General features: G+C 49.8%; 1 protein-coding gene and 1 non-coding gene across 14 annotated transcripts in view; both read right to left on the bottom strand.

The window, feature by feature from the left end:
• The window catches only part of PARD3 (par-3 family cell polarity regulator), a 475,858-nt gene that overhangs the window by 413,153 nt on the left and 35,166 nt on the right, over positions 1-27,539 (bottom strand). The gene's annotated exons all lie outside the window — the stretch shown is intronic.
• Positions 14,650-14,786, bottom strand: LOC118759179 (small nucleolar RNA SNORA58). Its single transcript, XR_004996024.2, has one exon. It is a non-coding gene; the product is annotated as a small nucleolar RNA SNORA58 (small nucleolar RNA).

Genomic DNA, 27,539 nt, shown 5'->3' with positions numbered 1-27,539 from the left:
ACAAGCTCCACCTGTCCAACCTGCTCAACGACGCCATGCCACACAGGATCCTGGCCCCCAGGGGCTGCCGACCTGAAGGCTTCTGGATCTCCAGTGTTGTTTATTCTGGAATATTTGCATGCACCTCACGGCCCATCTCAGAGACAGGCCTGGAGTCACAGCACAAGGTTCGTTTTGCCTACAAGACCATATTATACAGTATTCTCTGTGTGTCTACATTTCTCCTGAGACCCACGGCTGGGGCCACATGCGGACTTCTCCACTGGTGATGTCAGGTCAGCATTTTGGATCTGGGGGGTCAGGGATGCTCCGGCTTTGTAAACCTCCAACCAGGTCCCTCTGTCCTCCTCCCCAGTCACTGCAATGCCTTTCCAGCTAACTTGAACTTACACAATGAAGGTAGACTTTAAGTTCAAGATGTGTATGATTTAATTTTTTTAAGATTTATTCATTCTTTTCTTATTTCAAAGGCAAAGGTACAGAGAGAGGAGGAGAGACATGGGCGAGGTGGGGCACAATGGCTCGGGGGGTAATCAATCTTCCATCCACTGGTTCATTATCCAGATAGCCACAACAACCAGAGGTGAGCCAGCCTAAAGCCAAGAGCCCAGAGCTTCTTCCTAGTCTTCCATGTGGGTGCAGGATCCCAAGCACTTGGGCCACCCTCCACTGCCTTCCCAGGTACATTAGCAGGGTGCAGGACTACAAGTGGAGCAGTGAGAATTCAAGCCGGTGCCCACACGGAATGCTGGTGCCGCAATGTTGGCTCTGATGTGCAAGCTTTTGCTATTACTGCTGAGCACTGAATACTGCAACTATGATGCACTGAGCAGCAAACAAGGCATCCAGAAACACAGAACCCCACTGGCTCCCAGGGCCGGCCTGCAGTTTAGCCAAGGCTCCTTGTTTGGTTCCCTTCCTGCCCTATCCCGCTATCACCGAGCATTCCGTTCAAAACCTATCTTCACCAAGTTGGACACACGAACAGGATTGGCACAGGAACTTCAGTCCTGGCCAACGCTAGCAAGCAGTGCCTTGTACAGGCAAATAAAAGGCGTAAGCATGACGGACGCTCGTCTCCTTACTTTTCTGACTCAGAAACAACCTGCTCTGGAAATGATGCTGTGAGGAACCAGGTCCAGATTTCTTCCAAACTCCCACAGCAAGAGAGACACTCCAAATCAAATTCCCTTCAATGACTGTCACTGTCACGTAAGGAAAAGCCACGCGGAACCAAGACAAACACCTTCCAGGCTAATTAGAAGGGACCCTTCATAGAACTCTGGGCTGCAGTGGGGCCAGCCAGCGCCGTGGCATACCAACTTAAGCCTCTACCTGACGCGCCGGCATTTTCGTGGGTGCCAGCTTGAATCTTGCTGATTCACTTCCACTCCAGCTTCATGCCAATGTGAAAGCAGTGAAGATGGCCCAAGTGCTTGGGCCTCTGAATCCACACAGCCGACCAGAAGGAGCTCCTGACTTCCAACTGGCCCGGCTCCAGCCACTGTGGAATGAACCAACAGACAGAAGATCTCTGTTTCCTACTCTCAATAAATATAAAAACAGCTTAAAAAAAGAAGAAATTTGTACTGCAATAGTAAGAGACAACAGCGGCCAGTTCATTCTAAATCCACCCCCAATATTCAGTGACCCTGGTAAGAAGCCAACCTCTGGGGGAAAAAAAATCACCAGGTCAGAAACTGCCTTTTTTCCCCACACCTCGAAGGAACAGCAACAATGTGAAGAAATTCAATGGCACAGGCGAGGCTGCATCACAACAATCACAGAATTCTGAGGCTCCAAGCAAGTCATTTTCATCTTCTTCCCTAGGCCTCCATCCTGGCTCGGAAAAGAGACCGACAACTGTGGGCCAGCCAGGATGCAAAACATGCCATGAGAAAAGAAGAAAGAGAGGCCAGCGTGTCAGGAATGCAGATTAGGATAGGCAGGAAACAGGAGCCCAGGCTGTCCAAAGGGGGACTAAGCACTGTCCTCCAGGAATGCCACACAGCTACCAGATGAGCTTAGCAACCACGGGCAGTCCAGAAGACATGGCAGCTGCATCCTGGCCGCCAGGATGCACCAGATGCCAGCCACGGGCATCTCCTGCCGCTGTCAGCTGCCTCGCTTCCACTGACCAGAGCACAGCTGGGGAAGCAGGCAGCCAGGACAGCTGGTGAGGGCTGCAGCCGACAGCAGCAGGAGGAGATGCAACTCGAGCACCAAGCATCATTACTGCTCTGGGTCCTAGGGAAAACTTGGCGCTTGGGAGATGCAGGGCGGGAGGGTGGGCGAGAGGGTGGGCTTCATGATGAGAGCGAGCAGTCAACCAGGTTTTAGCAGAACAAGATCCTGGTTCATCACTCTCCCACCACCATCCTCCCTGCTGCAATGTCTGTTGACCAAGAAGCAAGGCTGGAGTCTCTGCCTCAATGATGCTTCTACCCAGGACAGTGACAGGGAGCAGCCAGGGAGCTACTGCATCCTACAGATGTCTACAAGTTGGTACATGGCCTTGAGACCGACTCAACATGAACAGAGCTGCCCTATCCCTGGAAAGGGGAGCCTGCCTGCCCCAGGAAACTTCCAGCATGTTCTCCAAGTGCCACAGGTGGCCTCAATCCCAAAACCATCCAATTCCCTGCCCTTGGCTCCTTCCTGCAGGTAGAAGGTGGATCCCAGGGCTACTTCTGTCACTGCTGGTCAGAACCGAAGCTGCCAGCAGAGGGCATGCCCCAGACAAGAAGCCTCCACCTCTTTGTAGAAAAAGATGAAACATCACACACACCAGGGAAAAATATTTAGTGCAGGAACACTTCTATCAGAAGCTGACTAACAGGTGTTGTAGCTCAGCATCCCACATCCCAGTACCTGGGTTCAAGTCCCATCTCCCCTTCCAATCCAGCTGCCCACAACACAGCAGGTGATGCACTGAGTCCGTGGACCCCTGCAGTCCACAGGGGTTCCCTGCTCCTGGCTCCAGCCTGGTCCAGAGCTGGCTGCCGCACACCTTTGAACCAGGGAATGAACCAGTGAATGAAACATCTCCCTATTTCTACCTGTTCCTCTACCTTTCAAATAAAAATAACAAGGACTTTTTTAAAAATGAGGAGCCGGCATTATAGCTCTATTGACTAATTCTCCACCTACAAGCGCCAACATCCCATAGGGGCACTAGTTCATGTCCTGATTGCTAAACTTCCCATCCAGCTCCCTGCTGGTGACCTGGGAAAGCAACAGAGGATGGCCCAAAGCTTTGGGATCCAGCACCCATGTGAGAGACACAGAAGAAACTCCCAACCCCTGGCTTCAGGTTGGCTCAGCTCCAGACAATAGGGAGTAAACCAGCAGATGGAAGATCTTTCTGTCTCTCCTTCTCTCTGTATATGTCTTTCTGCTTTAAAAAAAAAAATCTTGGGAAAAAAAAAAGTGAAGTAAACTCAAGTACTCCTGAGAAGACACACAGGAAATCTCACCATTTAAATACTATTCTAGGCAACACTATTTTTATAGTTTAAAAAAAAAAATCAGTACAAAGCAGTTGGAAACTACAAGGTGACCTTCAAGTTCCTCCTTGCATGGAATGGATTTTGACGGTGGCCATTCTAAGAAGCTTGGCTGAACATCCGCCCTCGCGATCAATAGTCCTTGGCCTACAGTCTCTCAGTTGTTACTTGTTCAAGCTTAAACTCTCCCAATGTGCTAGAAATCCTCAGATCTGCTAATAACCCTCTACACAACCTAAAGAAAAAAAGCCCAATGACCATAAGACACACACATGTATACGCACATGCACACACATGTGCGTACCATCAAGTTGGCCAAGTTCATGAAGCACCCAGGAATACGAAAATCAAGTACCCCCCCATACACATACACAATCATCCTATGTCTACTAAAACACTGGGGCCCAGGACAGTGACACATCACGGTAATCCTCCACCTGTGATGCCGGCATCCCATATGGGAGCAGTCTTGTCCTGGCTGCTCCACTTCCAACCCAGCTCCCTGCTTATGGCCTGAAAAACCAGTGGAAGACAGCCCAGAATCTTGGGACCCTGTATCCACATGAGACACCTGAAAGAAGCTCTCGATTCCCAGATCTGGCTGTTAACAGTCATTTGACGGGAGGAACAACAGATGCAAGATCTGTCTTTCTCCCTCTCTTTCTCTGCACGTGAAGTGGTTTGGCTTTTCTCTCTACTGCAATGCTGAGTCATCAACTCCTGGGATCCAGCAGCAAAGGGCTAGGTGGTGGGGTGAGCTGGCCTCCCTATGTGTCATCAGCGGCCACACGAGAACTCTGAGAAACCCTGTCCATCCCCTGGTTGGTGCAGTATGATTCCAAGAGCAGAGATGAGCAGAAAAGGCCAAGGCTGGGAAAACCAGTTTCCCAAGCCCCTGGGCTCCTGCCATGCTGCAGAACAATGATGACTCAGCATCTCCTTGCCTCGGTCTCCTCATCTGAGCAGTGGGTGGAACACGTATCCCTCACCGATAGAGGTGTTCCAGAGCTAGAGTGCAATTCCAACTGCTCATGGCATGGAGTCACTGCTCAGAAAGCATTCCTCGTCGTTACTGGATGACCCAGGGTCTTCCCGCAATAGCCACAAATAAAGTCCATTCTCATCTCCTATAGGACCTGGCCTCACACACACTGTAAAGTCCACTCTGGGTGGGTCAGGAACACCCAGCATCCATCTATCTCACAGGAGTGGCCAAGGTCTCTCCACCCCGGCTGGTCAGGGCACCTGGAGCTGAAGTAACAAATTGGCCAACCAGGCCAGAACACCCTGCAGAAAAGGGGGTTTTCCAAAGGTGGCCAGGCACCGCCATTTCCAGAATGGATTTAGGGGAAGTTCTTTCAGCTTGAAGGGTAACCGATCAGCATATTACGCATCTCTGCCAAACCCAGCTTCCTCAGCCACACCTCACATGGAGCTCACAGCAAACATGCTGCAGTAACCCCACAGTGGTGTCTCCAGCCTCCTCGCCTTTCCTCGCCTACCCCCCACCTCCTGACAGCTTTCTGCAAACCAGGATCCAGCTCCTGCCTCTGTTGTGCCAGCAGGCAGCAGCCAGCCAGTGCGGTGGGCTGCTCCACGACAGCTTCCCTGAGCCCAGCTTCCCAATGGGAGTATAGGGAGCAGACGGAAGGGGTGAGTGTAAATTACTGCTAAGCAACAGCTGCCGAGGGCTGCAGAAGCGTGGGCTGGTTCCTCCTACCGGTCCCCCAAAACACACACACACACACACCCTCCCTCTCTGAAGTCCGCTGCAGTCTCTGCTACCTTGTCTCCGGGCTCCGATGACACGCTCATCCCTGCAGGTAGGACAAGCCTGCCAGGACTCCAAAGTCAGAAAAGGGCCCAGACCCCTGAAACGGGGAAGACACGGGATCAACACAAGGTCTGAGCTGAGCAGTGAGAGGCAGGGGTGTGTATTTGTTTTTAATCAAGGAACCATCCAAGTTTACATGCTCGGTGATTTGTGGGCACCTTGAAGCGTTCTAAGATCTTTTGGCCACAGGCTTTTTCCTCCTCCTGGTTGCCACAATGCAAGCTGTTACAGAAACAAAATACACCCACCCAGGCCCCCTCCTCACACTCCTCAGCTCGAGAACGCAAGAGACTTCCCTGTATTTCCAGTGACTGGAACAAAAACACTTGACCTCCACCACACATGTGCACACACATGCACATACCCACAGACATACGCACATGCACACACACATTCCATCCCACCCCTCTAGCCACAGTTACCACTGCGTCCTGGGCACAGTCCGCCGACCCCTGACAAGGGACACTCGACAGGAACCGTCGAGATGCCCCTGGGACTCAGACACCAAGACCAAGTCCACTCAGCGTTGTCTCAGTGGGGCACTATGACAGCTGAGCACGTGAGAAAAACACACTCAGTTATTTTCCTTTGCTCTCCACCAGGAACGGATCAGCATGGAAAAGGCAGCTATCAGGAGACACTGTCCAACTAAGCCTGGGCTATAGCAGAGGTCTGGTGCAGGTTGAAGCCGCCACTTGGGGAACAGGTGTTGTGGCGCAGCAAGAAGCACAGGCACCCATCCAGGAAGGCCAGCTAGACACCTGCTCCACTTCACGTCCAGCTTCCTGCTGGGACTCATGAGAAAACAGTGTGTGGCAGAGCTCACTCGAGTACTTGCGCTCTGTCCTTTGTCTGTCTGGCATTCAAATGAATCATCTGTTTTATTTTTTTTTTATTTGGGTTCTCAAATACGCACCAGTGTTTCAGATACACATTAACAGAACTCAGAAAATCTGCACATTCAACAGCAAAAAAAAAAAAAAAAAAATCAGAAGGCTTCTGACATTTCTAACCATGCTCACGAATGGGAAAAAGTCTCATGGGCAACAGCTCGACAGCGTCCAGCATTACGGCGTAGTGGGTTCAGCTGCCACCTGCAACACCAACAATCTTTATTATGAGTGCTAGTCCAAATCGAGGCTGCTCCACTTCCAATCCAGCTTCCTGGGAAAGCAAAGGAACTGGTCCAAGGGCTTCGGTCCCTGCCGTCCATGTGCAAGACCTGGAGAGTTCCAGACTGCCGGTTTTGACCTGGCTCAGCCCCAATGGAGGGAATGAACCACATGGGTTTCATATAAATAAGTTTAAAATACACACACATTCACACAATCCCAAACTACCCTACACACTGAAGATGCTGAGTGTGGCCTCCTCTTAAACAGACAGAATGGGGCCTGGCACAGTAGCCTAGCAGCTGAAGTTCTCGCACTGCACACACCAGGATCCCATATGGGCACCGGTTCTAATCCCGGCAGCTCCACTTCCCATCCAGCTCCCTGCTTGTGCACTGGGAAAGCAGTTGAGGACGGCCCAAAGCTTTGGGACCCTGCACCCGCGTGGCTTCAGATCAGCACAGATTCAGGCACTGTAGCCATTTGGGAAGTGAACCAGCGGATGGAAGATCTTCCTCTCTGTCTCTCCTCTCTGTATATCTGACTTTCCAATAAAAATAAATTAAATCTTTTTTTTTAAAAGATTTATTCATTTTATTACAGCCAGATATACACAGAGGAGGAGAGACAGAGAGGAAGATCTTCCATCCGATGTTTCAATCCCCAAGTGAGCCGCAACGGGCCGATGCTGCGCCGATCCGATGCCGGGAACCCGGAACCTCTTCCGGGTCTCCCACGCGGGTACAGTGTCCCAATGCATTGGGCCGTCCTCAACTGCCTTCCCAGGCAACAAGCAGGGAGCTGGATGGGAAGCGGAGCTGCCGGGACTAGAACCAGCGCCCACATGGGATCCCGACGCATTCAAGGCGAGGACTTTAGCCGCTAGGCCACGCCGCTGGGCCCAAAATAAATTAAATCTTAAAAACAAAGACCAACAAAATGGTGTAAGAATGAAACATTCTGGACGCCAAGTGTAACTTGACCAAATGAGGGACCTCTCGCTCACAACAGCTAACCAGTTTGTCAAGAAAGCGACTCCTCCAATTTCCCATTCAACGAAGAAGACACCACGAAAGAAATAACCCACAGGTCCAACGCGATGGCCTGGTGGCTAACGTCCTCACCTTGAACGCATCAAGATCCCATATGGGCACCAGTTCTAGTCCCAGCAGCTCCACTTCCCATCCAGCTCCCTGCTTATGGCCTGGGAAAGCAGTCAAAGACAGCCCAAAGCCTTGAGACCCTGCACCCGCGTCAGAGACCTGAAGAGGATCTGGGTTCCTGGCTTTGGATCAACGCTGCACCGGCCGTTGTGGTCACATGGGGAGCGAATCATCGGACAGAAGATCTTCCCATCTGTCTCTCCTCGTCTCTATATATATATATCTGACTTTGCAATAAAAATAAATCTTAAAAAAAAAAAACAAACCCACAAACCAACTCGGTTTTCTGATGAACAACCTGCAGCCAGCACCCTGCCCAGTGATTCCTGGTGCTTTGCTAAAGCTGAGCCACATGCAGCTGAAACAGGGGAAGCCTGCACACACAGACACAGAGGCAGCCGCCTCTGACGTCCCACTCCTACCAAAACCAAAGGCGACTGATGCGCTCCAGAGGCTGGGTTATGCAGCCAGAGAGCCACACAGCAAGGCCGGAGGGGTTCCACGCATTTCTCACAATGTGTGCTTGCTTCTCAAGGTGCCCCGCCGTGGACTGACTGTAGTTCATCAATGCAAGCCACACAGCTCTGGTCCCCAAACAAAAGAATTTCTCAGCTGCCAAGTTCCTGCAGGAGACTCCACGCGGGTGCATTTTGCGGATTCATCAAAGTAAGCGCCATTTAGTCGCTTCCTGCTGCCATCTTCTGTCTGCTGGATCATGGTTTTTCTAATCCAAAAATCTCACTGAACCGGGTCCAGCACAGTAGCCTAGTGGCTAAATCCTTGCTGTGCATCCGCTGCTATCCCAGTTCCTATCCCAGCTGCTCCACTTCCCATCCAGCTCTCTACTTGTGGCCTAGGAGAGCAGTCGAGGACGGCCCAAAGCCTTGGGACCCTGTACCCACGTGGGAGACCTGAAAGAAGCTCCTTGCTTTGGATAAGCTCAGCTCTGGCCACTGCAGCCACTTGGGAAGTGAATCAATGGCTAGATCTTTCTCTCTGTTTCTCCTTCTCTCTGGAAATCTGACTTTCCAATAAAAAATAAATCTTAAAATAATTTTTAAATGATTTATTTTTTTAAAAGTCACTGAACTATAAAATCCCGACTCCCTGGCTTCCTTAGAGCAGGCCTGAGCCGTCAGCGGCAATGCAGAGGCCAGTTCTGGGCAGTGGCCTGTGTGACAGTGGGTTGATACCACAGAGACACTAGAGTCCCAGCTACTCCCCTCCCCTCCAGCTCCCAGTGAAGGCACCTGGGAAAGCAGCAGACAGTGGCCCCAGTGTTTGGACCCCTGCACCTACATGAGGTTTAGATGGAGCTCCTGGCTTCCACCTGGCCAACAGCTGGCTGTGACAGCCATCTGGGGAGGGAACCAGTCACTGTCTATACCCACGCATTTCCAAGAAATAAGCCTTCGAAGAAATTTCCACCTCCCAACTCCCAGCCCCAATACTTTTTTTTTTACAGCATGTCGTCCAGATGGCTTACAAAAAATCTCCAATTTTTCCGAAGTTCAATCCAGAGGAAAAGCAAATACCATAATGAATGTGCAAATATTTACACAGAAATCAGCCTACTAAAGGCAGGGAGATGCAAGTAGCGGGAAATGATTCCCCCGGCTCGCGCTCTCGGCTTCTCAGAACCAACAGGCTACACACGGGCAAGTCATGGCACTCTGCAAGCCTAACTCTCACCTATTCATCTTTCCTTCGGGGAGGGGGGAAATTTAGAACAATCTTGTTTTCTCCCTACAACAATCCATCTCTTTCTCCCGCCCCACCCCTCGGCTACTGCAGGACAGCAGTGCATGCCAGGGCCGCCTGATGCGATTCCAAGAAAACTCTCCGCTCCGGATCAACAGACCCAAACGGTGAGCAGAGCCGGAGCAGCCCGCAGCACAGCACAGGCTGATCTTTCCAACCAAGGCAGAGGCAGAAAGCCGGCAGGCACTGGAGGGTCCCCAGGAGCACACAAGGTCCTCTTTTCCCACCCTCCAGCCCAAACACCTCCGTAGTCTCCAGCAGTTGTGCACATTGATTTTTAAGATGCCTGAATCAGTCACCCCTGAGCCCTCCAGGGAAGTGACACAACCTCTCTCAACAATCCACTCTTGCGCAGCAGGACTCACACGAAGGGAAGCACCCAGAACTGGAAGAGCTCCCCAGCAAGACCCAGGCACCCATCCTGCCCGTTCTGGCCCCACGGTCTTGAGTCTTCAGCTCTCCCTCTCTCCTGCCCTCTAGAGGAATCAGGTGTCACTGCAGGGCAGGAGCCAGGGCACAGAACTCCGATGGTGACCAGGAACAGGACCTTCCACTAATCAGACTTTGTCCTGTGCTCAGCACCCTGCACAAGCGTATGACCTAAGCCTGCATGTGTGACTCACAGGTCGCTTCCTGCCCTTACACAGACACGGGATGAGGGATTCTCTCAAAGACACAATTTCAAGAGGAAAAAGCATGCTCATTGACCACTAGTTGGCTGATATTTTAATGTAAACATCCTTCCTTTTTGTCACTAGAAAAAAAAATTACTCATTTTTAAAAACCACAGGGTGATGAACGTAAGAGCTTCTATGAGGCACATGGAGTAATTAGACTCTTCAGTATAAACCCCTCTTCTATGGACACCCATGAAAGGAAGGAAAGCCATGCCCCCATACAGGCAAAAACAAGCTGCTTTCTTCTTGTCTCTTACACAAAAATGCGCTCCAGAAACAATCACATTTCCAAGGAGAAAAAAAAAGTGTAGCCTATCGGCAAGCTGCATGGTCTCTGAAGTTGTGGAGAAAACAGCCAGCATTGTGGCACAGCAGGATAAGCTACCACACAGGTCGTCAGCAACCCATGTCAAAACTGGATCAAGTCCCAGCTGTTCCACTTCAGATCCACCTCCCTGCCTATCCACCTGAGAAAAACCGCAGGAAATGATCCAAATACCTGGGCCCCTGCCACCTATGTGGGAGAGCTGGATAGAGCTCCAGGACATTGCAGGAATGAAACTATTTGGGGAATGAAACAATGGACTGAGGAATCCCTCTCTTTCAAATGAATAATACCGTTGAAGAATCAACGGTAGAAACAAATGGGAATTAAAACTCGGAAGGTTACAACTTATTTCTCACGCAGAAAAATAAACACCTTCTGAAATGACAGTATTATTCAACACCCACAAAACAAACATGATACAGTATCAACTGAGCAATCTGCAAAGGCACCAGGATAACACACACCTGCTCAGCAAACCCTCCGGTGCCCCTGGTGAAGCTAGGAAAGGAGCTATGGGCACTTTAGAAACACAAGACACAAATTAACAACTGCAACTGTTGCATTACAATTGGCTTCCTCCTTGAGGCACCAGAGGGCTGCAGGGAACCCCATACCACATACAGTCAAGATTTCATGGCGTCGTGTGGCTGCTTTAAGTAGTTGAGCATTTGGGCCATCAGAAGTGAGACAGGGGCCCGGCGGCGTGGCCTAGCGGCTAAAGTCCTCGCCTTGAAAGCCTCGGGATCCCATGTGGGCACCGGTTCTAATCCTGGCAGCTCCACTTCCCATCCAGCTCCCTGCTTGTGGCCTGGGAAAGCAGTCGAGGACGGCCCAATGCATTGGGACACTGAACCCCCGTGGGAGACCCGGAAGAGGTTCCAGGTTCCCGGCATCGGATCGGCGCGCACCGGCCCGTTGCGGCTCACTTGGGGAGTGAATCATCGGACGGAAGATCTTCCTCTCTGTCTCTCCTCCTCTGTGTATATCTGGCTGTAATAAAAAAAAAATGAATAAATCTTAAAAAAAAAAAAAAAAAGAAGTGAGACAGGTCCGCGTCAGCGAGCAGTTCAGTGCTCCAATGCACAGTTCAGAAACGCAGCCTTTCTGGACATGCTGGTATATACCATTCAAGGAAAGCTAAGTGCCAAACCAAAGAGCAGAGGTGTATTTGAAATATACGTCACCATGATAAATATCATCATGAGAAACGTACAATGACAGAAATAAGCCAAAAGAAAATGGGTAGAGGGGACATTGGGTAAAAATGAGAGGGCTCCACATTCTGATGCTCAAACAGACAAAACAGCTAACCTGGTTCTCACAAGAAATCCACTGACATTTCCAGCGGGACCTGCCATTCCCTCACACAACTGATGAGTGTTCTAAGCTGCTCATCAGAGAAATGACTACAGCCCTGAAGGCTCTGCCACCTGTGAAATGCATTTCTGCTTCATCTCTTTACAATCTCACTGATCCACAGTCAACTGCAGGGCGACTCTCACTTTGATGTATCCGGGAGAGAGCAAGCAAGCTTCTCTTGCCCGAGGCTTCACTCCCCCCAAAGCCCTCAATGGCTGATAGTGAATTAAGCTGAAGCCAGGAGCCAGAAATTCAATCTACAGTTCTCCAACCACTTGAGCCACCCCTGCTGTGCCTACCAAGGGTCTGTATTGGCAGAAAGCTGAAGTCAGTCCTGGTACTGAATGCAGATACCTTAATGTGGATTGTTGGTACTTCACCCACCAGGCTCCGTTGTGGCATTAATCCTGGGCTCTTTCCAAAAAGCAGAACACATTCACGTGGTTGTGACCGCACTACACCGTTGTGCGTGTTGCTCGTGTCTTGCTGTGTCTGGTTTCTAAATTAAATTGTGAGCATGGATATGCGTGGGGCAAGGACAGAGGAAGTAGTCCTTTGTTATCCACATAGACTGGTCCCAAAGCAGCACTCCACACACTAAAATCCATGGCTGCCCAGGTACCCAACGGAAGAGGGTGCACTGTTTGCACAAGGCCTGCTCACAAACTCCTGTGTCCTGAGTCAACTCCAGCTCACTTACAGTAACGCCTACTGTAATACAAGTGCAAGGAAGTTTATACCCTGCATTATTTAGGAATGACATTAAAAGGTGTATGTATGTGTTTTTAAGTACAGATAAAGCTTTCCTTTTTTTAAAGAATTATTAATGTACTGGAAAGGCGGGATGCCAGAGAAAAGTAGAGAAAGAAATAACCCATCTGCAAGTTCATATCCCAAAGGATTACACAGCCAGGGCTGGGCCAGGCTTATGGCAGGAGCCTTGAAAATCCATTCGGGTCTCCCACACGTGCGCAGGGGACCCAAGAACTTGGACCATCATACACTGCCTTCCTAGCCTCCAGAAAGAGTTGGGGTTGCAGGGAGGGGAGGGCAGAAGGGCAGGAAGTCTCGAATGGTAGAAGCACAATTCCCCAACCCACAGTAGTATCTTCGTTCCGCCATCACAGGGACCCACACAGTTCCAGGAAGGGGCCTCTCACAAGATCCTCTAGTCGAGACCGGATCCAGCTGCTCCACTTCCCATCCAGCTGCCCTGAGAAAGCAGCAGAGGATGGCCGCTGCACCCAAGTGTGAGACTCAAATGGAATCCAAGGCTCCTGGCCTCATCCTGGCCCTCCAAGAAGGGAACAGACATGTGGTCATTATGTCACTATGTTTCAAAGAAATAAACAGATGTTTCTGCAAGAAAAACCAGTAAAAAGCTATTTTGGGGGGCCCAGCGCAATGGCTCAATGGCTCAATGGCTAAATCCTCCCTTTGTTTGTGCCAGGAGCCCATGTGGGTGCCAGTTTGTGTCCCAGCTGCTCCACTTCCCATCCAGCTCCCTGTTTGTGGCCTGGGAAAGCAGTCGAGGATGACCAAAAGCCTTGGGATTGACGCTGCACTCACAAGGGAGACCTGGAGGAACCTGCTGACTTCAGACAAGCTCAGCTCCAGCCACTGCAGTCACTTGGGGAATGAACCGGGAGATGGAAGATCTTTATCTCTCCTCTCTGTCAACCTGACTTCCCAATAAAAACAAATACATGTCTTTTTTTTTTTTTTAAGCTATTATTGAACTTTCAGGAGACACACAAGCAGGTTGTTAGCAGCACTTTTGGTCCCCTCACCCCCATCCTGTGACCACCCAGACCACCACAGCCCCTGGGTGACAACACCAAAATCTGTCAACAGGAAGGCCCAGCAGCAGCCCACGTGGCAGTGACAGGGTTCCAAGGACTCAGCCCAGGGCGGGTCTGTTTCGGTGGCTGAGTCAAAGGCTGGAGAGCTCAAAGGTCCACCACTGGACAATCTGCCTTTCTAACAGAAACCAGAGTTTAGCCTGTGGTTGCACGTCAGCCAAGGCCGACAGATTTCCTACCCCCACACTCGGCCAAGAGCAGAAAGCTCCTGGTGAGGCAGCGGGCAACACCAGTACAGTTCACCTGGGAACACAGGTGTCTCCCCAGGAGCAGAGGTAGCTCACCTGCAAGTACTTTGGTAGCACAGCTGTCTCACTTGAGACCAACAGTGTCTCACCTGGGATACAGGTGACTCACCTGAGAGCACAGGGGACGTCACGGAAGTGACCTTTCACCTGGACACTGACCAGGACAAATCCCAGCCCACAAGCAGGACTCACCCAATCCTCCACATTTTCCATACACAATTGGCAAACACACACAATCTCTGGGACAGAAGTAGGCTTTACACGGGGGATCTAGGGACCATTTCCAAGGCCCTTATGCCATCCCACCTTGCACCACACGAAGACGAAGCCATACACTACCATTTTGGAAGCAGAGACCAGGCACAGATTCCATCTGCACAAAGAACTGGGACTTCTAGTCTCAAAAACAGGTAGAGAGAAGCGGGCACCAGGGTCTGGCCAGGTTTTGAAGCAGCACAAGTGGACTAAGATGCTGGCATAGCAGTAATATGCCCAGGCAAGGAGGAGGCAGGGACAGAAGCCTGGCCTGGGTTGCAGGAGTTCACACAGCATCCTGGAGCAAGGAACCCACAGGGCACAGGCTCGGTGTGAAGGCACAGCCACCAGGGCAGGATGTGGAGCAGAAGTCGAGACCCTGCACCTGATCCTAAGGGCTGGGGGCCTCCCCACACATGCTGAACTCGAGTGTCGTGTTCTCTCTCTCTCTCTCTCTCTCTCTCTCAGCTAGAAAAGGGAAATAAAACAGGAAAGGTTCAATGGCATTCATCCTCAAGCATGAGATCAGAGGATGGCGAGAGGATCATGTTGGAGTGCAGCAATTTACCCAGCTACTGATTCAGCTGGCTACAGCTGGCAAGAACTCCAAATTAACTCTTGCATACACTGTCCCCCCTGCCTGGCTATGAACACAGTCAGACAAGGTCTACTGGTATGCCTTAAATGCAATTTTAATTACCCTACATGATACCTGTACCTATGTGAAGGGAGATTCTTTTAACTGTTCAAGTGTATAGAAGCATCATGGGCCTGGGAAAGCTGGTACTAGACCCACTGAGTCACACAAAGAGACTTCTGGCTGTTTTTATTTAGTTGAGAGGCAAACAACAAACTTCAGAGAGCCAGGACTGTCCCATGCAGGTGGCAGGAACTCAAGTACTTGAACCATCACAGCTGGTCTGCACTAGCAGGAAACTGGGACTGGGAGCCAAGAACCAAGCACCAAAGCCAGATGCTTCCAGATGCAGGAAATGCTCTAGCTACATTCAGGAAGCAGGGAAATGAGTTACAAACAGATCAGAACAAGAGCCAGGGGGTTACAGACACATCACAGAGATCTGCTCCTCTGCAAGATGCAGCAGGTGACCCAGTGAGCTCAGAAGGAGAAAGATGCCAGCTGGCTGCAGCTGAGGGAGAAAAAGAAAACAAACAGCTGGCCAAATCTATGCCTCCAGAGGAGGAGGAATACATGGCTAGCTGAGAGCAGGAAAGGGCAGTGTCCATCTTCCTCCAGCTCAGGGGGCCACCAGCAAAGCCTGCAATGTGAAGCAGGTGCAGCCTGCTCTGCGGGATACTCAGACAAGGGCCACTCAAGTGCACACAGGTGCTCTGAGGACAAAAGGCTAGAAACAAGATAGTCATGAGCTACCCATAAACATACTAACCCTATGGTTCAGCCTGCTGCGTGACTCAGCCAGCTCAGAGTTCCCAACCTTCTGACCTAAGGGACTGGCTCTGGACAATCTCCCCTACCTGTATCTACTGCCAGGTAAAATGCACACTTTACACCTCCTGTTTCTGCCAATCGGTTCGGGGTTTCTCAAGCACCACACCCACTCCTTGTGAGGCTTCCAGCCACCTGAGTAGGCATGTCAGAGTGTCGGTATGTCAGATCACTTCCTTACTCTTGAGTTCAACTTTCTGTACTTTATTTGAGCAGCAGAGAGAGCTCCCATCCACCGATTCCATCCAAAAGGCCAGCAACAGTTGGTGCTGGCCGAGCCAAAGCTGGGAACTGGAAACTGCATCCAGGTCTCCCCTGGGAGTCACCTGAGTCACCACGGCTGCCTCTCACAGTCGCATCAGAAGGAAGCTGGAGTCAGGGGAACCAAGGATCAAACCCAGGGATTCCACGGCAGAGGGAAAGCAATGTCTTAACCACCAGGCCAAACATTTGCCTCTGAAGTTCAACCTTTATAAAATGTAGAAATATAAATGCAAAGGATTGGGGTTTTTTTGCACAAAACATTTTCCCCCCTTTAAAAAAAAAAAGGAGGTGGGGGCAGGCAGTATTGGAGCCAGACTAATTCGCATCTTGCTACTCCACTTCCCATCCAGCTCCTTATTCTTGGCCTGGGAAAGCAGAGGAGGAGGATGGCTCAAATCCTTCAGCCCCTGCATTTGCACAGGAGACCCAGAGTAAGCTCCTAGCTCCTGGCTTCGGATGGTATAAGCTCCGACTATTGTGGTCATTTTGAAAGTAAAAAATACAAAGATTCTCTTTCCTTCTTTCTGTAAATCTGCCTTTCAAGTAAAAGTAAATGAATCTTAAACATACACATACATACGCCATTGCTTAGTGGAATTGACAATATTTGCACGTGAGCAAACAGGCAGGGACCCACACCAGGGGGCTCATGGCCAACTCAGTGCTCCATGCTCCAAACACAGCAGAGTTAACACCCAGAAAAGGCACGGCTGTGGAAAATTCCACACTGGCACACCTCCATACAGGGAATATTGTATTTCAAAATTACGATCTCCGATGCACACAAAGCGACGCCCCATTCCCAGGGGTATTGGAGAGGTCTGTCTTTTTCTTTTTTGGACGCTGAAAAATTCTAGCAGTTCTGAAAGACCCCAGATAAGACAAACCTTGCACCACGCTACGCTCAGGGGACAAACCTTTGCAAAGGAACCACAGACCACCCCGTATTCCCCCCACCCCTGTCAGCACCATGAGGGGAGCCCTGCCCTGGGTAGAAGATGTGGGATCCTGTCATTCCTGGTCACACCTGAATGTCGCAAGGTTCACAGTTTACCAGGAAACTCCAGTTTCCCAGAGGCCGACGACACATGTGACACACGTATAACCACACGTTAGCCAACATCAGCCATCAGACAAAACCCCCAAAACTTGCTCTATGCAAACTCATGAACAATTTAATATCTTCAAAGCATAGGGACCTAAAAGGCTCCACAGTCTGGGACCTCGGAGAGTTGTAGCACCACGTTCCATCTGAGTGCCAGTAGGAGCCCTGGATACTCCTCTTCCAATCCAGCTCCCTGCTAATGCACCCATGAAAATGCAGATGACAGCCCAGGTGTCTGAACTCCTGCCACCCACTGGGACACCTGGACGGAGTTCCAGGCTCCTGGCTTGAGCCTCATCTAATCTGACTGTTGAGGTCATTTGGGGGGAATAAGCTAGAAGACAAAAAATCAATATCAATCTATTTCTCTCAAAATCTCTCCCTAACTCTGCCTTTCAGACAAATAAACTTATTAGAAAAAGATCTCAATTTTTGTAGCAAAGGAGAATTTACAAAAACCATGTTCAATGAAAAGTCATAACAGCAATAAAAAATGTGCATTATGCCATCTTAGCACAGGGGTTTACTTTCCATGAGTCAGCACCATGTTGCTGCAAGCAAAGCCATAACTTGCCACACCAGAATGCCAGGCTCATGTGGCAGTTCGAGTCCTGGCTATTCCACTTCTGACCCAGCTCCCTGCTGAGATGCCTGGGAAAGTAGTAGAAAGTGCCTGAGATCCAGTCACCCATGTGAGACCTTGACGGAGCTGCATGCTTGGAGCCCAGTCCCAGCTGTTGCTGATATCTGGGGAGTGAACCCATAGATAAAGGATGTAACTATCCATCTCTCCTCCCACTTTTGTCTTGCAAAGAAACTTGTCTGGTAGCATAACAGCCTAATTCTCTTTCTAAGGTGCCAGTATCCCGTATGGACATTGATTCGAATCCCAGCTGCTCCACTGCAAATCAAGCTCCCTGCTCATGGCCTGGAAACCAACAGAGGATGGCCCAAAGGCTTGGGATCCTGCACCCACATGGGTGACCTGGAACAAACTCCTGTCTCCTAGCTTTGGACCAGCCCAGTCCTGACCACTGTAGCTATTTGAATAGTGAAACAGCAATGGAAGATATCTCTCTGCAACTGTATCTTTTGAATAAATCTCGAAAAAGAGAAGAGAGAGAGAAGAGAGAAGAGAGAAGAGAGAAAAGAGAGAAGAGAGAAAGAAAGAAAGAAAGAAAGAAAGAAAGAAAGGAAGAAAGAAAGAAAGAAGAAAAGAAGGGAAGAGGGGAAGGGAGGGAAGAGAAGGGAAAAAAAGGGAAGGGAAGGCAAGCAGAATGGGCCCAGCACAGTAGCTAATGGGTAAAGGTCTTGCCTTGCATGCACTGGGATCCAAGATGGGTGCCAGTTTGCATCCTGGCTGTTCCACTTCCCTTCTGGATTAGAACCCGTGCCCATATGGGATCCCAGTGCATTCCAGGGGAGGATTTTAGCCGCTAGGCCACCACATCGGATCCAATAAGTAAATCTTTAGAAAAGAAGAAAAGAAAATGCAACTCAATGCAGCATAAGTCCATCCCAACAGGAGCCCCTGGCTAAACCCATTTTGCAAAACCAGTTGAAATTTCTACAGAAAGATCCAGGATCTCCCTGTCCATTCACACAGAGCACAGAAGCCCCAAGGCGGGGAGTCTGAGCTCTCCACCACAGGACGTCCTGATCAGCCTGGACAGATTCTCACTGACAAGCCTGGAGAGCCCTCGGTGCAGATATGGCTTCCATTATTGTCAAGAGTGTTTAATCTCAAGGCCAAGGATGCAGAAGGAGTTTGCTTGAACCTCACTCCAGCACCACTCTCTGGTCCAACAACCGTATCAGCTCTTTCTTGGTCACTTAGAAAGAGGAGGAACCAAGGCCAGTGCTGCAGCACCAGTATCCCATATGTTGCCAGTTCGCGTCCCAGCTGCTCAACTTCCGAAAGAGGAGAGACCACAGTGACTGGGTTGCAGAGGTAAACAAAAGCCAGTCAGATAGCAGCCTACCTCCCAGCGTCACCCACCCAAAGGCAGGTCTGCATTATGCACACCTAACCTGGAACACTGGGCATGGGAAACCCCAGGTGTACAATAAGACTCACACAAGTATCACTTGAAAGCAGTGGCTGGAGAGCAAGAGGGGTCAGCGGGTGGGGACGTGGGGGTTACAGGGTTCGTACAGTCACACGGGGCCAAGTGTCACACTGCACATCCGGTGACTGCAGCAGATGACAGCAGACCATCTGCTTGCAAATTACATATGGAAAGCATGTTGTGTGCCCTCACCCCTCTGCCCCACCGAAGGGCACAGCCAGGTGGCAGCACAAATGGCCTGCAACAGCCACTCTAAAAAGCCTAGAACAGAGCACACCAGAAGGTTCAGGACAGGCGCTGTGGGGTTTGGAGTCACCTGGGAGTCCTCCATCCCACCCTGGTTGCCTAGATACACATCCCGACTCCATTTCCTAGGCCAGCTTCCTGTGAACGATCACCCCAGGAAGCAATAAAGTGATGCCGCAAGTACTTGAGTCCCTGCCATGCGCATGGGAGATCCACACTGAATTCCCAACTCCTGCCTGTTGTAGACACTTGAGGAGTGAACCAGCAGACAGGAAAGCAGATGAACTGATTGTAATGCAAAAATAAAAGTTCCAATACATGCACGGTTTGTTCATAATATGCATTTTCCTGCATTATCTCAACACTCCTTTAAATTATTGGCACCAAAATACAACTATCCCTTTAATTCTATCTTCTAATTGCTTTGTGCTTTTTTTTTTCTTTGCCTTTTTGAACTGAAGAGTGATACACAGAAGGTAGGGTGAGTGACGACGAAAGTTCCAAGCACTTATTTGCTCCCCAAGTGCCATGGCCAGCCAGGACAAAACCAGCGTAGGTGGCAGAGACCTCAGCACTTGGGCCAGCACCTACTGCCTTCCTGGGCACATGTCATCGGGCAGCTGGAGTCCAGTACCTCAGCCAGCTATTGGACCCAGGCATCCCATGCAGCCCATTAATGGAGGTTCCCAATGTCCACCCCAAAGTTTTCATTCTCAACTGGTTCCCAGCCATTATTTACCTGCACCTCACTGAAAAAATCTTTAAGCCTCCAATCACCTGGCTGTTGCTTCAGCACAAACTACAAAGAATTGTTAGTGCTTACCGGGCAGTGTGCCAGCAGTGGGTCTAGGCTGGAGGAGGAGAGGATTGGAGGAGAGGATTGGAGGAGGGCAGGAGGGCAGGAGGGCAGGAGGGCAGGAGGGCGAGACTGAAGGCGCTGGATCTGGTACAAAACATAAGGAACTGAACTCTATATTGAATGAGTACAAGAAGACAGATGCTGAAGTCCAAAATCAATAAAGCACCTGCTTCCTAAACAGAAGCAGGCCCACACTTTCAGGAGGAAGCAGAGGGGACCTCACCCAGAACAGCACGCTCACAGCCAGTTGACATTTTTACAAACAACACTGAGGTGAACTCAAGACATGAACACGCATGCTGGGGCCCAGGTCCACTGTGAGTGCAAAGACCCAGGCGAGAAGCCACACCTCACTCTCCTTCCCAGCCCTGGACAAAGTTGCAGGAACACGCATTGTCACAGGGGATGTACGACACGGCAAGGTTTTACTACTGCCATCACACGTCTGCCTCCATTTCCAAGAAAGTCGCGGAGCCTCCATGTTTTCCATGCAGAGAGCTCTCTGCATTTGCCCTTTGGGATTCATCATTCATCACATCTCAAAAGCACAGCCAACACTAAAAAGAACAGCCTCAGATATGACGGAATTTCTAACAAGATTATCTGCCCTGGGTCAGAAGGAATATTCTTGATAATCTACCCATGTAACTTTGGGAAAACTGAACTGCCCTCAAACATATCTAAGATGTTAACACACCAAGTGACTATTCCAAAATAGAATTGCAATTTTTCTTTTTTAGAGAAGCAAAGCTTCTCCTCTTTGTGAAGAGCAGATTCCCAAGGGTGGACGCTTGGTCTAGTGGTGAAGGCATGCCCATCACACATAGGATGGCCTGCGTTCCAGACTTGGCTCCCCATCTGGTTGAGCTGCACATGGGCATGCACCCTGGTACGCAACTGCTCAGGCAGTGGGGTCCTAACCACCCACACTGACAGACCTGGGAGAACCCCCAGCTGCACGCCTAGATGGCCACTGTAGGCACCTGGGAATGCGGTCATAGATGGAAGAGCTCCTCCTCTTTGCCCCTTTCTCTTTCCCACCCCTCTATTCATCTGTCTCCACCTTTCAAACACAAATAACAGAAACCTAAAAATGAACATAGCTATGAATGTAAAAGTTAAATCCCCCATCAGTAACTTCCACAGCAACCTCATATGCAACTCCACCACAAACGGCAGCTCCTATCTCCAGCTCCTACTCTGAGAGGGGCCTGTGGCACTTGCCACTTGCCCTGGATCCCCCTCACAAAATGTCCCTGAATCAGTGGCTGTAGGCCTTTCAGTATTCATGCCACAGCGAGTAAAAGAGCAGGAGTGACTGAAGCAGCTTCTACAGGAGGGCTCCACAGCCGACACAACCCTTCTCCCAGCAGACACTTGCTCCCTGAACCTGCCTGTCCTCACCAGGGGCAGCCAGAAAAGCAAAACCCTCAGAGTGGAGTGTGGCCATGAGGCACAGTTTTCTCACCAATGACAATGAAAGCAAAGTGGACCAGTCATTAGGGACGGGTGGGTAGCACCTGAACAACCCCTCCATGCCTGCAGCATTTGTAAGTGGTAAGCAGGAAGGCTGGTTACTCAAGGGTTGGGATCCCTATGCTTGTGGGCCAAGCTGCACAGCTCTGCTCTGAGCCACAGTCTAGCCCTCTTCTACTGCCACTCGCTCTTCACCAGGACAGAACTGCACCCGAGTCACCCTCTTCTGGGGGCAGCCTCATCCTCCCCTCCTCTCACTGTGGCTCCGAGGAGAAACTGATCACAGCTCCCCAGTACCAACCACAGCAGCCCCAGGATCTGTGAGTGCACTGTCATTGATGGAGAGTCACGGAGGTGACACGGCCTTCCTGTCAACTCCTGGGACGAGTGACTCGGGACAACCTGGGATCATTCCGTCTCCCACAGCTCAAAGCATCTTCCCTTTCTCTATGCTCAGCAACGCTTACAGCATGTTCTGAATTCTCTCAGTCATCCCAGGCACATGTGGCCTGATGGAAGAACAAGTGGTTATTAAACACCGACCAGCCCCTCAGACCAGAGAAGCATTCAGCGGGTCACACCAACCTGAGCAGACTCTGACTTGCTCCTTTTATGTTGTCTCATTTGCTTCTCAAAATTTCAAAATCAGAGTTACAGATCTCTTTCTGCCACCTGCCCCTCTGCACTCATCTGAGTGTCCAGTTTTAGTCCAAAGTCAGAAAGGCACTGATGCTGTCCCCTGAATCAGGAGCCTCAATACTAGGACAGAACCACCTACAAATGGAGGAAGGAAATATCTCCTGGCTTTCTTCGTTAGATCCAAAGTGGTTTCAGGGGTTGGCGTTGTGGCCTAGTGGGTTAAGTCCAGCCCACAATACAGTCATTCCATGTGGATACCAGTTCAAGTACTGACTGTTCTATTCTCAATCCAGCTCCCTGCTAGCAGCCTAGAAAACGTAGCAGAAAATGGCTCAATTGTTTGGGCCCTTGCAACCACATGGGAGACCTGGAGGAAGCCCCTGGCTTTGGTTTGGCCCAGTTCCAGCCACTGCAGTCATCTCAGGGTCTGAACCAGTACATGGAAGATCGTTCTATCTCTCCAACTCTGCCTTTCAAATAAATACAAGAGATATTTTTTTAAAGTGGCTTTCAAATCCTGTGATGTCATCTGGAACACTCTCCTTTGAGCAATCATCTCCTTAGAATGTGTTCCCTTGTAACGTACACAGGCCTCCAAAGCCACATGACAGTCAGGACCAACTACTGGGACCAGACTCCATCAGCAGCTGCAACCAAAAACAAGAAAACTGGCTGCCATTTGCTCTCACAGCACAAGTAACGGTCGTAGCAGGTCAGGAGACATGACACAACAACCTGGCCTTCATACCTGCTTTTATGTGCACACATTGAGACTCCACAGTTATCCTGAAGAATTCAAGGGTCCTGAAAACCACTGTTAATGTCACTTTTGCTAGCGAGGACCGGGTCCAAGACGAAGGCCCCCGGTGCACCTGGCAAGGGACTGGTTTCTAGAAGAAAGCAGCTGAGGCCTCACTTCACACCTGCCTGGGAAAAGCATTAGGGTGGTGGCCACCCTTTGCTTCAGATGCCATGAGGCATCATATTTCGCTTCCAATCCCTGTCTGTACTGCCTGACCCCTTTGTAAGTATCCCACCTTATTTCACTATCCAACTCTGATCTAAACCAGAAAACGCTGTGAATTATCCCCAAAAGCCTCTGTAAAATCTTACTCAGGGGCTGTAGTCGTGGTGCAGTGGCACCAGCATCCCATATCAGCACGGGTTCAAGTTCCAGCTGCTCGGCTTCCAGTCGGCCTCCCCGCTAATGACTTGGAGAGAGGAAGATGGCTTAAGTCCACAGGCCCGAATACAGGGGAGACCTGGATGGACAGCTTGTCTCCTGGCTTTGGCCTGGCCCGGTCCCAACTATTGTGACCATGTTGGAGAAGGAACCAGCACATGGAAGATACCTCCCTCTCTTCCCATATCTGTTTCCCTCTAACTCTCCCTTTCAAATACATAAATGTTTAAATACACAAACCCTTCATTAAAAACTGAGTACTGAGATGTGAAAAGCTAGACAAAGGAATTAGAGAATTTTTAAAATATTATTTGTATTTAAAAGGCAGATTTACAGAGGGAGAAAGAGAAAGAGAGAAGATCTTGCATCCACTGGTTCACTCCCCAAATGGCCACAGTATCAATTACTGAACCAATCTGAAGCTAGGAGCCAGGAGCTTCCTCCAGGTCTCCCAGATGGGTGCAGGATCCCAAGGACTCGAGCCAACCCCTGTTTCTTTCCCAGGTCATAAGCAGGGAGCTGGATGGGAACTGGAACAGCTGGGACACCAACTGGTGTTCATACGGAATGCCAATGCCACAGGCAGAGGATTAGCTTACTACATTGCCATGCTGGCCAAAGAAAATTTTCTAATTTGTTTTAATCTTCCCATCTTTTTTGAAAACCCTGGTGTATGTTATTCTCTCATTACTCTTTTTTTTTCAAGTGTATTTATGTTATTTGAATGAAAGAGACAAAGGACAAGATCTCTCATCTGTTGGTTCACTCTCAAAATGACTCCAATAGCTATGGCTGAGCCAGGCCAAATTCAAGAGCTGGAAGATTAATCTGGGTCTCCCATGTGGGTGGCAAAGACCCCCGTCCTTGAGCCATCACCTGCTGCTCCCAGGGTGTGTGCGAATAGGACACAGGATAAGAAGTGGAGTGGGCCAAACCCTAGCGTTCTGATATGAACTATGCGCATCCCAAGCACCCACCCCAATCATGCATGTTCTATTAACCTTCAACAAATCCTTTCCAAGCAAGTAGAAATCTCCCTTAATCCACAGTGTACCCATTAACTCCCACAGGTTCCCAGCAGCAACCCAATGGCAACTGTGAGATACTAGAGAACTGGGACCAGGGAAACCACTGATTTAGCTTGATTTCCTCTTCCTGGGTCACATGCGGGCACCCCACAGAGTGGCACCTGCTGATGAGACACATCAGGCTGGGGCACTACACACCTTCAAAGTTGCAGAGGGTGTAATATGCAAATTGGTCTTAATCCTGGAAGCACTCTCTTTGGATTAACTACACTGTTACTCATCCAGGGGAGAAAGGCACTCCTAAGAACAGCCGGGCACACCTTGAAGTGCCTCCCTGGTTAAGCTGGGGGTGGATACCAAGGCAGGCTCAGGAGGCTGGAAACCCAGCTCCACGGAAATCCTCGCAGGCGTGCCCAGCAACAGCTTGAGAGAGGGAGCGGTCAGACCCAGTGGGTTATGCAAGCACAGGCAGGCAGAGAAGAATGGTTTTTACAATCCCAGTTTGCACCAGAAGAGAAAGAGAAGACATGGCTACAGAATCATAGTGATGGAAGACTAATGAGAACTGGAAGAAACTAAGAGAACAGTTGTGCTTGAAACAACTTCACATCCAACTCAACGCAGAACTGGGACACAACTCAGACTGCACATGAAAGACTTGGCTGTTCTAACAAGGGCATCCAAGAAACACGTGACACCACAGACAGGACAGGCGTGGCAACAGACTTCACTCACACTGGGGAAATCTTAGCTAGGACTAGATAGTCCCAGCATCTTAAACATTGTACACACTTGATCAAAACAACCTCAGTGGGGCCGTTGTTGTGGTACCTGAAGGATGTGCATCCCATACAGATGCTGGCTTAAGTCCCAGCTGCTCCACTTCCCATCCAGCTTCCTGCTAACAGTCTAGGAAAAGCAGCAGATGACCCAAATGCTTAGGCTCCTGCCACCCACATGGCAGACAGAACCCCCTGGCTCCTGGCCTCAGTCTGGCCCAATTATTCTCATTTGGGAAATGACCAGTGGAGAAATTTCTCTTTGGTAATTTTTTCAAATAAATAAGTAATATTTTTTAAAAAATCCTATTCATAGCCTGGTATCTGAAGCAATTTAAAGCAAATTTATTTTTTTTCCAATTCTAAGATATGATCAGCAAACCATTTCACAGAAACACAGCCAAACTATAAAACCCTCAGGAGATTTCCATAACATATAACATCTTACTCTTCCACAGGTTTCCATCAAAGGATGCTAACACCTCCCTGTCCTGACACTGAATTTCCCCTAGGGAATCAATGCTAAGCAGACTCCTCCCTCCTTCCCATCTCTCTGTAGTACTCTACGCTGCCTCTTTGTTCTTCTCTATAGAAAAGAAAAGACCGTCTGCTTAAGGAAAAAAGTCTTCAAGGAACAAGAGATTGTCACTCCAACAACCCTGTAAGACTGGAGCAGAAGACATCCTGGGCAGCGGAAAAGGCATTCACACATACGCAAGGGATTTATTTATTTCAGGGCCAGGTATGGTAGCCTAGAGGCTAAAATCCTCGCCTTGCACGCACTGGGATCCCATATGGGTGCCAGTTTTAATCCTGGCTGTACGCTTCCCTTCCAGCTGCCTACTTGTAGCCTGGGAAAGCAGTCAAGGATGGCCCAAAGCCTTGGGACCCTGCACCCACATGGCCGACCCAGAAGAAGCTCCTGGCTCCTGGCTCCTGGCTTTGGATTGGCTCAGCTCCAGCCGCTGTGGCCACTGGGGGAGTGAACCAGCAGATGGAAGATCATCTTCTCTGTCTCTCCTCCTCTCTGTGTATCTGACTTTCCAATAAAAGAAAATGGGTCTTTAAAAAAATTTTTTACTCGAAAGTCAGAATTAAGAAAGAGGCCTTCCATTGTCAGGTTCACTAACAGTCAGGGCTGGGACAGACTAAAAATCCACACCACATACATGGCCACACCCAACAAAGAGCACTCAGTTTCACTTTGACACCCTAATTTATGCCCAGAACTTTTATATATTCATGTTGAAGCAAGTTAGTCCAAAAGGAAGAAATCCATAAAGCAAACCCACAACAGTTTTGCAAACCCAAAAGTCACCCAGTACACCCCATCACAGGTGCAGGCCCCAATGCCCTGGAGTAATTTCATCCCCAATGCCCTGGAGTAATTGTCATTTCTCTGTATAGTCTTATTTATCTCAAAGGCAGAAAAACAGAAAGATCTCCCATGCCTTTCTTCTTTCCGCAAATGCCTGAAATTGCCAGGCTAGGCCAGGAATTCCTTCTCCATCTGCCATGTGAACAGCAGGGACCTAAGGATTTGAGCCATCACCTGCTGCCTCCCAGAGCTGTGCAGGGAGTTAGAGTAAGAATCCAGAGCTAGGAAATGAACCCCGTGTATATCTCCAGGGGACACATATGTAAGAAACACTTGTCTATCAGCATAACACCATCCTGTGCTCACAGAATGCTCCCTCAGCACAAGAACTAAGAGACAGAATCTGGCAGCACACCTGTATGCACCTTCGCTCTGCGGCTCCACTTTCTGGAAAGCCCCAGAATGACTGCCAATGATGCACAAAGACCCACACAGAGCCAACACTCAGGACTGTCACTGTCAGGTCACCTGGCTGTCAACAAGAGACAGATTTTGGTGCCCAACCCACAGCAAATGGGAAGCTGGCAGGAAGCTGGCAGCCCATATGGGCTGAGAATTCTCAAGAAGCCCACTATGAAGTCCTTCAGGGGTCTGCCTGAATACCTTCAGAAGAGCAGCCTAGGGTCCCTCTGAAACTCTAAGTGAAGAAAGGCCATCTGCTTGACACAAGACCGCCCCTCACACAATCACTGGATACATCCTTCATGGAATGCAAGCTGCTCTGATGGAAAACAGGCTTTGGAAATCATCACTGAAAACAAAAACCTTGGGGCCGACACCATGGTGCAACAGGTAAACCTCCAACTTTGGTGCCAGCATTCTTCACAGGCACCAATTCAAGTCTCAGTTGCTCTGTTGCTGACACAGCTCCCCCTGTTAATGCACCTGGGGAAGCAGTGGAGGACAGCCCTGCACCCATGTGGTAAACCTGGATGAAGCTCTT

This window comes from Ochotona princeps, chromosome 10, assembly GCF_030435755.1.
Source record: "Ochotona princeps isolate mOchPri1 chromosome 10, mOchPri1.hap1, whole genome shotgun sequence".
NCBI lineage: Eukaryota > Metazoa > Chordata > Mammalia > Lagomorpha > Ochotonidae > Ochotona > Ochotona princeps.
This window is presented reverse-complemented; position numbering and strand designations above follow the sequence as displayed.